General features: G+C 44.2%; 1 protein-coding gene and 1 pseudogene across 2 annotated transcripts in view; one reads left to right on the forward strand and one right to left on the reverse strand.

Moving 5' to 3' along the window:
- The window catches only part of LOC115536197 (ataxin-1-like), an 87,669-nt gene extending 81,999 nt beyond the window's left edge, over positions 1 to 5,670 (forward strand). The window contains 1 exon segment of the mRNA XM_030347942.1: positions 1 to 5,670. This exon segment is cut by the window's left edge and continues 2,366 nt beyond it. The gene's annotated coding sequence lies outside the window, so the exon portion shown is untranslated.
- A 504-nt stretch (positions 5,671 to 6,174) lies between these two features.
- Positions 6,175 to 12,500, reverse strand: part of LOC115536198 (GMP reductase 1-like) — an 8,276-nt pseudogene continuing 1,950 nt past the window's right edge. Inside the window, exons 2-10 of the transcript XR_003974618.1 lie at positions 12,175 to 12,295; positions 11,773 to 11,857; positions 11,008 to 11,181; positions 10,657 to 10,737; positions 10,254 to 10,360; positions 9,875 to 9,918; positions 8,779 to 8,939; positions 7,895 to 8,147; positions 6,175 to 7,817 (exon numbers count right to left, since the gene is read on the reverse strand). The product of XR_003974618.1 is annotated as a GMP reductase 1-like (transcript). The remainder of the gene's footprint in view (positions 7,818 to 7,894; positions 8,148 to 8,778; positions 8,940 to 9,874; positions 9,919 to 10,253; positions 10,361 to 10,656; positions 10,738 to 11,007; positions 11,182 to 11,772; positions 11,858 to 12,174; positions 12,296 to 12,500) is intronic.

Below are 12,500 nucleotides of genomic sequence, written 5' to 3' on the forward strand. Positions count from 1 at the left end.
TATTTGTGTGGATTGTGTGTCGGCGTGTGTGTGTCCTTACATACGCGCATGCACACACATAAACACTAGCTTGCACACGCAAAAATGCAGTTCGTACACACACCAGCACGCAAAATCTAAAACCGGACGACATTGAAAAAACTGAGAATTTCTAGAGCTTGATTCGTACTGTATTCAGGACTATAACCAAGAATGTGTGTGTGTGGTGTGTGTGGTGTGTGGTGTGTGTATGCATGGTCTAAGTTTGTGTACGCACTTTTTGCGGAGAATCTGGTCAAACTTTAATTGCTTGACATTGCATACAAAACAACTTGTTGGTTGTGTGTTTATGTCTGTGTAGGAGTGTACTGTATGTAATGCGTGTATAGAAAAAATATATACTCACATGATTATATATATATATATATATATATATATATATATATATAGACATGTTTAAATGTTCAGTGTTTCTACTTAAGGAGAATCTTGCAATTTGCACATTAGGAGGAGAGACATCGGAGGGGAAGACAAGACATTACTGGCCCCTGCGCGTGCGCACAAACACACACACACACACACACACACACACACACACACACACACACACACACACACACACACATATTTCTTTTAACACTTGTGACACTGGATGGCACGTGGGATAAAGGTGGAGAAGGGAGATTAGTGCCGGCTGGAACAGTCAGATTATACTTCTCTTCCGACGGCGGTTGAATTTACAAACAAAAGGGTTTGCTTACTCTGTAGTTTTCATTCAAACCATTGGCTCCTCATCTAAAACAAAGGCAGAGTGTTGAAACATTATTAAACACCAATGTCTGAAGAGATGGATAACGCTCTAAATTGCTGACAGTTTGTAACTCCTGTTCTGCCCTCCAAGTAGAGAACTGAATGCATCCAGATGTTTTATTGCCTTCATCTTCATTTTCTAAGCCACTCAAAAACATCTGCTTTAAAACAGTCCACCAGATGCAACCACAATTATTGAAATGTAGCAGTCGTTACCTCAATATGTGTGCTTGGCCCAAATGTCAGACACCGATTTCTCATTTTTCAACTAATGGGGCAAAGACGATTCCACGCGAGTAAACGAAGACCTCATCCAAATCCCATCTGTCGTCCAGTTGTTGAATCTGTTATCCCGGACACACGTGTTTATATTATTATTTCAGTCCAAATATGACAGATCTATAATGTATAGACACCAGAAACCACAATGCGCTGGGAGCTGTATATGTCGGCGTTGGGGCAATAGGATGATCTGAATGTAGCGTGTGGTGGAGGCCATGGTGTTGACGACTTGTTGTGAGTGAGCAGAGGACGTGCGGGTTTGGACACGTACAGTGGTGTTCGTTTGTGTGCGTGCACGAGTGTGCACCTACGTGTGTGTGTGTGTGTGTGTGTGTGTGTTCCTCCCCGAGCAGTGAGTGAGCTCACAACCGGGGTCGCTGGGTTGAGACACTGTTTGGAGACGGAGGGAGAGGTTGCCATGGTGACCGCGGATGTGTGCTCAGCCGGATGGATGCACGGATGGATGCACGGATGGGATGGACAAAACAAAATGGACGAGACTGCGCTGGTGGCAGTGATTGGCAGGCAGCTTCGAAAAAGGTTTCCTTCGAAATGCTTTATTTTTTTAACAATAAAAACAGGGTTTTTCAGATCAACATTGCAGTTACGCATCTTTTCATTTTTCTTCCTTTTCCTCTTGTTAGATTCGTTAGTAATGCAAGGCAGTTGTTACTGCTCTGTCATATGTGTGTGTGTGTGCGCGTGTGTGTGCGCATGTGGGTGTGCTTGACAACTGCGGATGCGTGTGTATTTGCTTTCTTTTCATGACCTCCAAAGCCTCTGTGTGTGTGTGTGTGTGGTGTGTGGTGTGTGTGGTGTGTGTGTGTGTGTGTGTGTGTGTGTGTGTGTGTGTGTGTGTGTGTGTGTGTGTGTGTGTGTGTGTGTGTGTGTGTGTGTGTAACCAGGACTACCGGCTGTTTGTTCCAGCCTGAAACACATCAGCTCCACCGACAGCAGCGCCACTTGCCTTCTCCCTTCAGGTGAAGAAACACATCACAACATCACAGCTAACCAAGGCGCCCTTTGCGTCTTTAGGCTATATAAGGAAGCAATAGTTCTATAACAATCAGACATTGGAGGCATACATACATGCACACATACATACATCAAGGCATATAAACATACATACATACATTAAGGCATGTACACATTCATACAGGCATATATATACATATATATACATACATACATACATACATTACATACATACATACATACATACATACATACATACATACGTGCACACATGCATACATAGGTGCACACATACATGTGTACACACAGATATAAATATTGCATTTATATTATTGCAATAAATTCAAACATTGAACATAATTGACCCTTCTAGCTGCATGCAGATTAAAACACACAACCACCCATAAGCCCACTCCACTTGTCATGTAAAAGGTCCTGGGTTACCAGGGTAACGATATCAGTTTGCCAGATGTTTCAGGGAAATCTCTTTATATATATATATATATATATATATGCAGTAATCAGACAACAAATCCCCTCCAAACCCCCCTCTGTCCGCACACAGGGCGGAGTCAGACGAACCAATGTTTTTGACTCCGCCCTGGTCGCCTGCCAATGCCATATATAGCAGTAACCTCAGTCACTTTGTTTCAGGTACCCAATCATAGCCAGCCAACCTCGTAAGTCCTGCCTACAGGGGCCCTAGCAATCAATTAACCCTCAAGCAACCATTAGCTACCTTAGAGATGCAGCCTCGACAGAGATCATGGATCTATCGGTCTAGGCAGGCTGTTTTCCCAAGTCACACTCGTCAGATATACCTAATTTTGTACTGCAAATCAAGGTCTACACTTTAAGTCAATGCATGCACCGTAATATTTAAGAGAAATATATCCAGGCAGACTAGGCAATGATGTGAGCCATCAGCCGGTCTAGCTGCCTATTAATCACGTTATTGTGGTTAACGAATTCCTGAAAAAACAATCTGTTTATTTTTATTCCGACTCAAGGCTACTCTGGACGTGACTAGGTGTTTATATGTGCTGAGTTTGGCCTATCTTAAAATGTAACTTTCTGAAATCGAACACTTTTTCTCTTTGCCTCCCTTTGCTTGTGCCAAGTATATGTAGTGTGATGACCTCCAGCATACAGGACATGACCCTGAACTGTCGTCTCTGACATGTACATGTCAGTGTATGTATGTTAACAGGTGTATGTATGTTAACATGTTTCTGTTAGTATGTGTATGTTAATCTATTGGATGGCAGTTTGTGAACCGGCTAGAAACAAGTGGAGGGAACTCGTTTTTATTTTTTACTATCCAGTTTTGTCTTTGAGGCCTTCCTGTATGTGTGTGTGTGTGTGTGTGTGTGTGTGTGTGTGTGTACACACCATGTATCAAGTGTGCGTTTGTATTGTGTGTGTGTGTGCGTGTGTGTGTGTGTGTGTGTTTGTGAGCGCTTGTGCAATCAAGTATTTCTCTGATGTTGCCTGTGAGACCCTGGACATCAGAGGTTCTCAGCGCGACCCCAACGGGAATATTAAACAAACCTCATTCTAAGTGGGGACCACTTTTTGTAAAAAGATTAAAAAAAATATATATATAAAAAAACGAAAACGTAAAAAAAAAAATAACTACCAACAAAAGATGCACATCTAAGTAAGTACGTAGACAAACAAAAGAGACTTGATGTTTCAGCACTTTCTAATCCTAGGTGGGGATTGGTCGGACTAGTAGACTACCTAGGGGCTAACATTCATTCATACAGAGGGAATGAGAGGGGGAGAGACCGATGAGAGGGGGGGGGGAGAGAGAGAGGATGAGAATACACGTTTTGAGAGAAGAGAGTAATGGCTCAGTTTTAAGTTTTTTGCACATTGCCTTGCAGTAATCTCGCTGTGTGGTGTAACGTGTGTGTTGAGTGCGTGAGTGTGTGCTGGTGTGTTTTCCCGGGGCGCCCGTGGGTCCAGCGGGCTGAGTGCTAGATACCTCTATGATTCTTTTTACCCGGTGGGGGGGGCTTAAAAAAAACAAAAACCTTTCGGGCAGAATTCACCCTTTCCTTGTGTTTTTCATGACACGAGCTGTGCTGTCAACGTGAAAGTAGGATTCGGGAGATCGAGATTTCAGATTTTTTTTTTTTTGGAGAGACCCAGCTTGGTGGTGTTTGGTGTGAACTGTTAACCCCCCCTATAGCTTACTATTGCTCTTTCTTTGGCACAGCTGTTTATTTGTTTGTGGGTCTCCGTGTAGCACTCGATATAATTTCAGGGGACTTAAAATGTATAGTAGAGAATGTGTTTATTATTTTTCTTTTGTGACAAGCTTTCTCTTGTTGGAGGAACACGCAAATGTTTTCCATGTTGTTTAATCGGCTTCGTTACTTGCACAAGATGATAGATGATGCGATGAATGTTGGGGCGCAAGCTTTGAGTTTTAAAGATCAGAGGAGGAGGAGGTGAAGGAGGAATTGTTTTCTTGGATGTATTTTTGGTTTTGTTAAAAAAAAAAAGGATGTGTTTTTAATGGCACCCTTGTCGTTGTTTCTCGAACAACAAACCGAAAACGATCAGATCAGGATTCCCTTTTTTGGGTTTTGATTTATCTGTTCAAAACTTTATTTGTTCAAACTTGACTGTTGTGAGAACGTTTTGTCGATGTCCATACCGCTGATAACCAACTCAGGCTGAAAGGGAAGAAAAATACAAACAAGAGGTTTGGAGTCCCACTTCACAGTTTAGTTGACCCCTTAACCCCCCTCCCCCGTTCAATTAACAACTGTGGTGTGTCCTCAACGGGAGGGGCTGTACATTTATAGCCTACGGTATGTACATTTATGACCCATGATTTGATATAATTAACAAGACGACGTTATGGACAAATTAACTGTGTACATGTTGATGTTTTTTCGATGGAGATGGCTAGGATTACTCTGGAACACTTTATATGAACTCTCCGCGACGTCCTCCGATTCCCCCGGACGGGACCCTCAGTCACGGAGGGAGGACAGGGAGAAGGCTCCGTGTGAACCCTCTGTCCCTGTCACTAGCCACACTGAGAGGAAAGGGGGGATGGGGGGGGCTTACCGTCAGCTTTGGTTGTTCAGTTTTAACCCCTGCCTCACTTTTTTCCCCCCACGCCGCTCAACCAGTCGCCTCTCTTGCCCTGCCCTCGTCCTATTCCAGGTCAGCCACGTGTCAATCGTGAACTCTCATCGGCTAACCTTTGCCCCAACCACAAGAATGCATCGTGTGTGTGTGACAGGACTTGACGCACACACGGAACACGACAACTTGATACACCACCACCCCCCCCCCCCCCCCCCCCAAACACACACACACACACACACACACACACACACACACCACACACACACCACACCCTCCTCCCCCTTACCGGAAGCGGGTTCCCAGCCAACTTGTTTTGCTTACTATATCGCACACTATACCCCCCCCCCCCCCCATGTCTCCAGGCCCCGCCCCCCCACCCCACATGTTTCTCTAGGCCCTTCTGCTATAGCGGTGGGTGGGGGTGTCGGGACCCCTGTCGGTGTATGTATTTGACATCTGTACAATCACACCTCTTTTAAAAGGAAAATGAAACCTTGACATATCTGCAAGCGACCGTGTTGTGATTGTGTGGTTTCTTTCTTTGTGGGTTTTTTACGAATTTCCTGGGGATCGTGACTCAAGTCCTATCTTTATACAAACACTGCTCAGCTGTGCGGTTGTTTATTGTAGAGCTAACGGGAACAGAGTTTACATAGAGCTGGACCCATACTGACCCATACTGGATGGGTCCCGGTAGAAATACTGAACAAACAATACTATATTTAACTGAAGCATTAACAAACTGGACAGGACTGCCCCTTGTTAATGGAATTTATCCAGGAAAAAAATGAATGGCAGATGAAAAAAACGGGTACAAAGTGTTTACGAAAGGGAGGTCCAAGTTTGTTCCAAACACTTCAGAAAGGAGAATTATTAACCTTTTGATGATGAGGTCATAACAACGGCAACATTTATTTGGACATATCAGCGTCTTACACCCAAACATAGACTTTAAAATAAATCCATATGTCAGTGCAGAGTTGGAGTACAAACACACAGAAAGCATTTGAAATATAATCGGTGTCAACTGTTTTATTTATTTGCCGCAAACCAGTAAGAATAACCCATGAATAAACATAACATCTTGACAATAGTGACAGGCAGCAGTTTAAAAATGGTGATCCAATCATAGAATTACGACTGACCATTAAGTGCCCAGATGTTGAATGTATAAACTCTGTAAAGACACATTAATATTTATTTGAGGTCATTTGTTTCCAAACACCACAAATAGCTACTGTGCCGAGGGAAAAAAACACAACGCAAGCAGAGTTAAGTAGTATTCTGTTTTATTAGGGATATATTTTTTCGTGATCCCTGTAAACGGATCAGTCTCTCCTTCCTCTTTAGCCACAGTGTTGCTCTCCAGTAAAGGCATGATATTTATACGTCTTGAAATGACTATTGTATAATTGCTTTCCAGTCCCTGAAGATCCCGTTCTTCAAGTATGTGAGTACAGCATATCTCAGTTCATAAGAGCACTAAACTCTTTAATAATGTATCCCGAGGCACGGTGGAGTCAAGACCCAATCAGAACACCCCTCCCCGCCCCACAAAGACAACATCAGCAACAGAAGTGCTTCAAGTATGTCCGATACTTTGATCAGATACATGAAGCTGATAACCAGGCCGTCCCTGTATATGTAACGGGGCGGTACACATGCATCCTTGCTTGTATTAAACCCCGCTTAACCCAACCCTGTTTACCCTACTGCTGTGAACAGCTGCAGTGCTTTACAGTTCAGTGGCACATTAAATGACAGACGAGGCATCCGATGTATTTTAAAGAGACAGAGATGGACACAGCATTAGCATGTGGGGACAACAACACAGGAAGCAGCTACCTAGCATGTAGCCTACTGTTTTGGGTCAAGACTGATAAGGAGGTCCATCTATTGACCAGCATACAGTTTATTAAAGTGTTCAACCCAGAGAATCTCCCCAGTCACATTCAAACGGTATCACCGTTGCCTCAATCCTTGCATTTGCATAACATCGTTTTTCCACTCTTTATTGAAGGCCGGCCGTATAAACCGTGATATAAGATACATTGGTCGCCATTTTTGCGACATGTAACATGCAATGCATATTTATAAAGCACAAACGTTTAATCACCGATCACTTGTTTAGCACTATTGTGTCCATTATCATCATTGAATCTCTCGTCTCTACAGCACCTCACCATCCTTAACATATTTCCTTAATTACCATTTTGTAAAGAATTATGAAGCAGCAGGTAATTAAACAATTAAAACCAACTCCCACGACTCCTACAATGTACATTACTACGGTGTGGCTACCAGCAGCTTATGGTACGGTTTAACACTTGTGGCTTCACAGTCTGTCATGGCTCTTCCCTGGGGGAGGGGGGGGGGGTTCTACTGTTGATGTACTCAAACTTTATTGATGGGAGTGTTTTACATGACAGTGATAGGTGCAACGCACTCTTTGACGTGGGACTTAAAGAAGAAATGCTTTAGCTTTATAGGATTAATCTAGTGTTAAAAGTTACATATCATACCACCAGGTGTGAGTGTGATTAGCTGTTACAAGCCGTTTTAAAAATACACCTGGTGGTATAATATGTCACCTTTAAACACGGACTTCATAGAGGTATGAATTGAATTCCCATCACGCTATTATGACTTGAAATAATTGACACACACACACACACACACACACACACACACACACACACACACACACACACACACACACAACACACACCACACACACACACACACACACACACACATTACACCAAATTGACGCACGGACGCTGTTGTCGTACCCGCGGTCGCGCTGGGCGCTAGCCGAACATGTGGCTGGACTGCTGTGTGACCCTGATGAAGGTGGTGCGGCGGCTAAGCTCCTTCAGCTTGGCCGCGCCCACGTAGGTGCAGGTGGAGCGCAGCCCCCCAGGACGTCCAGCACCGTGTGCTCCACGTCCCCTCGGTAGGCCACCTCCACCGTCCGCCCCTCCGACGCCCTGGATGGGGGGGGGGGGGGGGGGGGTGGAGAGAGGAGGAGTAGAAGGAGAAAAGAAAAAGAAAAGCTGTTTTTCAGCGTCCTTGGTTTCAGCGTCCTTGGTTTGAAATTTGCAGAATACTTTTTTAAATGTAATTAACTATTTTAGTACTATCAACATGTTATTAGAGAGGGTCAAACATGTTGCAGTGATAACGGGAAATCTATCAAGACTTTGTGTTGTTTGTTAGTAAGATGGAGAACATGAAGGATTATGAGAGGTTGAGGGCCTCCATGTCACAGACTCTGTACATTCACCAGTAAAATGTATCAATATAGCCCAAGAAGCATAAGGTGGGGCAGCGTAGTCTACTAGTCATTAAAGGTGTTTCCACCTTTAGATGCCCTAACCTTGTATGAAAAAACGTCTAAATTACCCAATAGTGTGTCACACAGGCCAGTAGGGGTCAGTATTCGCTTCCGTAACATTTAGGGGTCTAGTCAGCAAACCCTGGCATACCAAGGATAACACCCAGGGAGCGGCGTTTGGCTTGCGGTCCTTGAAGTAGGTAGATAGGAGGAGATCTACCAAGGAGATCTTCCCCCCGTCCCCCCACTACTATACTATTCTACTCTATGCCAGAACTTCCTACCTATATTCGGCGACGCCCCGACGTATTTCTTCATGGCGGTGTCGGAGCTCATGCCGTAGAACATCTTGTACTTTCTTGCCGTCTCTCTCGATGACCTCGCCGGTGCACTGGTCGTGGCCCGCCAGCATGCCCCCCATCATTCACGAAGTCAGCGCCGGCCCCTGGAGGACGGACGGACACATGTATGGGGTCAGAACAGTCTCATTAATAATGAATGCACAGAGTAGATTCACAAATGTATTTTGTGATTTATATATAAAATACTCTCTTCTCACAAATACATTTCAATGCACACACAAATGGATATCGGTATAAATGTAAAATTTATCAATAAAAAAAAGTTCACAAACACATTTCTCATCAACACACAAATGTGCTTTTTTTTTTTAAATAAAGTGTAATATTAACCCATAACATATCAATTAAAAAAAAATCTTTGCAATTTTCTTCAAAATGTATTGGGATGTTGTTAAATCTATATACAAACTGTTAAACTTGAATTTACAAGACGCTTTTCAGGAAGTTTCTGTAATGAGGCCCCAGTTCACACACAAATGCAAACAAGTTCACAAATGAAAAGCGTCTTGCTAATTCAAGTTTAACTGTTTGTATATAAATGTATCAACATCCAAATACATTTTTGATGAAAATATTTTTTTTATATTTATATTACATTTATTTAAAACAAGGCACATTCGTGTGTGGATCAGAAATTTGTTTGTGAAACTTATTTTTGTCTATGGATTTATTTTGCATTTATTCATACCGATATCCATTTGTGTGTGCATTGAAATGTATTTGTGAGAAGAGAGTAATTTATATATAAATCACAAAATACATTTGTGAATCCTTCTCTGTGCATTCATTATTAATGAGACTGTTCTGACCCCATAAACATGAGCAGAGACATGCTTGATTCGTATATGACTTTTTATTTTTATTTTTGCTTCACCGCAACAGCAGTGTTTAACGTTGACATTATTTGTTCACATTTCCTGTCTACATTTTATTCAGTCTATGAGTTATACTGCTACTGTCATGCATATAGATAGATTTTTCTATCTATACATATTTTCGATTATTTGACCGCACTTACCAAAAGCCTTAGCCACATCACCAGGGCAACTGCACGCCACCATCCTGAGTGGAACAACGGAACACAAACCGTCACATGGAGCACTGGATCCTAAAAAAATTCCCCCGAATCGTAACCCGACTGAGGCATTTGCTATTGCTATTGGCGCCCTCTTGTGGCCGAACACCATAATGTAGAAATGAAAAAATATAATGATGTATGTATGGATGTACGCATGGTCAAATCGGCAAAATTCTACTTCATTCATTCTGAATTCCTCTTTCACCTAAATGCAATACTCATGTTGTCCAAAACCACAAGTGTTCTGTTAATAAGCAGCTGCTGGGAATAAGCCACTAAGGCGTAATGGTATATTGATTAGTGTATGGGTGTGACTCACAGAGATGATGTGGCCCTTGAGTCCGTGGGCGGAGTCAGCACACTCTATGACAGCACTGAGCTGGGGGTATCCCACCCCGGTCTTGATGCGCGTTGTACACACAGATCCTGGAGAGCACACACACACACACACACCGCGCGCGCACACACACATACACACACACACGCACACGCGCGCACAGCGCGCACGCACACGCGCGCACACAGGCACACACACACTCACAGGCAACACACACACAACACACACAGATACACACACACACAACACCAATAAATCACTATGAGTAGCTGGTAGATATCAGGTCTCGCTAAAAAAAGGCTCTAATTGAATGTACTGATTAAAAGTGGTCCACAGTTTTCAGTGTGCCACACACACTCACACACCCACACACACATACACACACCTGGCCCGATGCCCACTTTGATGATGTCAGCACCTGACAGGATTAGCTCCTCCACCATCTCCCTGTCACCACGTTGCCAGCCTGCCAAAAACAGAGCACCGCTGTATCATAGACAGGCAGACGACAGGCAGAGAGAAAGACAGACGGAAGACAGACAGACAGGCCAGAAAGAAAGAAAGATACACAGACAGACAGAAGACGGAAGAGCGGCTGACGGACGGACAGACAGACAGACAGGCAGAAAGAAAGATAGACGGAAGACAGGCAGAGAGGCTGACGTACGGACAGACAGAGTCATTGACAGACAGGCAGGTAGAGAAAGAAAGATACACAGACGGCAGACTCTCGTACCATGATGGTGTGTTGTGGGAACTTCCCCCGGACAGTCTTGACAAACTCCACGAAATACTCTGAGTATCCGTTGGCGACGTCCAGACAGATGTACTTGAGAGAGGGCACAGCCTCCACGATCTGACACAGCTTCTCCAGGTCGGCCTGGCCACTGCCGGAGCTCACGGCCAGATGCTGTGAACACACGTACACGGGGACCGGGATGGGAGACCGGGTCAATGCTGAACCTCCACCTCATGGCTGAGAGAGGGCCATGAAATGTGGCGTTAACCTGGTCCACCATGACACTAATTCTGTTCGCTTGCTTCCTATGCGTTGTGTACGCTAGTTAACAGCCCCAGAGCAAACAAGAATAAGAACATGACAACAAGAATAACACCAAGACAATGGACGATACATTTTTAGTTGTTTGACGAATAATTTGACAAGGCAATATCCGAATATACTGTATATATGTTAAGGGATGAATTGGAAGGTCTGGCCTCTCACCACTATCCCATGTTAAACATATACCTCTCCCTCCGAGGATATGCTAGCAAGTCCCGCCTCTCTCTCGTCAATAACGCACATTAGGAACACCGTGTTCAAGGAGCTCTGCGCGGAGATCAGAGCGCCTGGCAACGAGGGAATGTCTGAGATACTATGGACCCGTCAGGTCTCAATGAGATGGGGCCACCAGAGCCAATGTTATGTCTCAACAGAGCGGGCGTGACGCAAGTGTTATATCAGTGTCAAAGCACATTGAAAGGTACAGTAGTCGCTTACCTCAATGCATTCTGGGTAGCTGCCGGCAAAAGTTTTCCATTCCTCTATAGTGTAGGTGCTTATGGATGGCTGTGAAGAGGGTGTGCTGCAGATGGAGGAAGAACAAACAATACACTTTTAGGAGCCGTCTTGTCCTTTGACTTCCAGAACCAACAATCTCATATTCAGACGATATATCCCGTTTATATCCAACGTATTTCCCAGAATCAGACACTAAGGGCACACAACTCCACAAAGGCTCTGTGTCGATCTAGTCAGACGGCATCCTGTTATTCTCAACTGTTAGTAGCAGGTGGCGTTATCACTTCCCGGTGCAATGTGACCTCGTGATAACAAAAGCACATGGCCACATCTCGAGGTTGTTCATGGGGTTTGATCTATTCAGTACTCTGGAGGGCTCACCTTACTGAGGACCCGTGCCATCTCGAAGGTCCCGTGGTGTCCATAGTTGCGGCGATGATTGGGGATGCCCGTGTAGGTCTGCTTGGAGTTACGGAATGTGAAGGTCCTCTGGAGGATCCACCTGACAGGAACAAGGACGGGGACCAACGTTATGAAGGACGATCAGTCAATCAATCATACACAGTTACAGTGGTGTTTGCCTCCCAGCCGAAAGCTTCTGGGTTCAAACCCAAACGTGGACATCCTCAATCAAGGGAGCCTAACTAGTGTTTGGGTTATGGTTTCAGGGTTTCCTATGAGGGTTTGGGAGTTAGGGTTCTATTTTT

The sequence above is a fragment of the Gadus morhua genome, chromosome 22 (genome assembly GCF_902167405.1).
Source record: "Gadus morhua chromosome 22, gadMor3.0, whole genome shotgun sequence".
NCBI lineage: Eukaryota > Metazoa > Chordata > Actinopteri > Gadiformes > Gadidae > Gadus > Gadus morhua.